The following is a 2,117-nucleotide window of genomic DNA, read 5'->3' on the forward strand; positions in this document are numbered from 1 at the left end:
AAAAGAAGGGTAGTGATAGGGTACCCTATTACTACCCATTTACTACTTAAATGTATTTTAAGTTTTTTTATTTTTATTTTTTATCTTTTTAAAGTATTTTTTAACATCTTTAATTATTAAAAAAAATTAAAAAAATATATAACTTTACTAATACTCATTTTCTTAATCATTTAGTAAAATAAAAAATTAAAAAAAATCATATATAAAAAGAGTGGTAGATGAATATTAATGGAGTAAACCTATCATTTTCGTAAAAAAATATTTATGCTGCCCTCCCTCTGTCCCTCATCATTTGACATTTATTGTGAGATAATATTAACGGTAGGTGAGGGATCCCTTTATTGCTTTATTCTGATTCTCTGAATGTACGTCGACGAGGGCCAATATGTCTTACCTGTTTGTTAAGTTTTCTAGGCAACAATATGTCTTACCTGTTTGTTGTGTTCAGGGCCATTACTGCAATGTGAATGAGTACAGGGAACACGTCGTTCGTATACTGTACATACTCAGTAATATATCACTATTTTTAAGAAAAAAACAAGTCGTAATTAGAAAAAATTAAACAACTCAATGAAAAAAATATCAAAATATTAAATAGATATATCAAAATATTAAATAGATACTATGTAATTGGTTATCTATCTTCAAATATATGTTTCTCTTTTGTTGGCAGAGGTAGGAGATTTGTTTCTTTGCCTTTGCCTTAGCCTTTGATAAAGGTAGGAGTAATTTTGTTTCTCTTTTGCCTTTGTAATTTGAAAATATTTAGTTACAAGTATAATTATGTATTAATATGTGTATTAATTTAAAGTAATTGATTAAAAAATATATTTTATTAAAAATAATATTAATTTAAATTTTAAATATGAAATAATTAATATTAATATATAAATTAATATGCAATTTTACTATTACTTAATAAAACTCTTGCGATTTAGGAGATTTGTTTCTTTGCCTTTGCCTTTTGCTGCCTTTTGCCTTTGCCTTTGCCTTCGTAATATGTTGCCTTTGCCGTAGCGTAGACCAATGTAGTTCAAAAGTCAAGAACCTTTTTCCCACGCATTAAATTCAATTGGGATCCGTCCAACTGATTTACTGTTTTTTTTTTATTCCTTCACATAAATGAATGCATGCAGGCATTGGTCTTTGTGGACCAGGAAGTCCAGGCGAAAGGGCTTTGATGCACGGCATTTATGGGGGTGGCTATGATATCGACGAATGTTTCCATCTCACAGATTGACAGACATTCCTTGGAATCAATATCAGATAAAATAAAGTAAGCCAAAGGCATGATTAGTATTATCTCCCGCTTTTAAAATAGAAATCTGAAGTTCAAAATCCCCTATCTTAAACGTATAATAAAAAAAAATCAGATAAAATAAGCTATTAATGGAAGTAGAACAAGATGTTACGGCCCAAATTGGGCATAATATATATTTTCTATTTGATATTGGAAAATGATAAGGTTATCACCTTTCTACTATTTATTTATTATTTTTTGTATTTATTTATTTTTAATTTTTATTTTACTTAATGATTAAGAAAATGACTATTAATAAAATTATATATATATATATATTTTAATTTTTTTAATAGTTAAGGATATTAAAAAAATACTTTAAAGATGACTAAAAAAAGAAAAAATTTTAATACTTTATAAATAGTAAATGGATAGTAATTAGATATACTAAAAAATGATAGGATTACCACCTTTCTATCACCCATTTACTATCAATGGTTTCAATCTAGTTAATATCTATGTGGTGATCCACAACGTTACTCTTTCTAAAGGAGATTATTTTTGAGCCCGTCTTTATTTTTATTAATATATACTCTCACTTGCCAAAAAAAAAAGAAAAGAAAAAGGAATTAGATGATAAGAGAGAAAAAAATGTGAAGCCGATGAAAAGCTCGGCCCAATAAGCGTCTCTTGTCCTTGAGCATCCCAATAAGTATAAACTTCTTTTTCCCCTCGGTGGACCAAAATCCTTCTACCTCCCTCTTATTTCTCTTCGGCATTATGGATTCTGGAAAAACACCACTTACAGCTTTAGCTGAGGAAGCCCGTTACAAAGCCCACCCCGCACACCCTTCACATCAGCCTTTAATATTTTACC

The sequence above is a fragment of the Carya illinoinensis genome, chromosome 16 (genome assembly GCF_018687715.1).
Source record: "Carya illinoinensis cultivar Pawnee chromosome 16, C.illinoinensisPawnee_v1, whole genome shotgun sequence".
Lineage (NCBI taxonomy): Eukaryota > Viridiplantae > Streptophyta > Magnoliopsida > Fagales > Juglandaceae > Carya > Carya illinoinensis.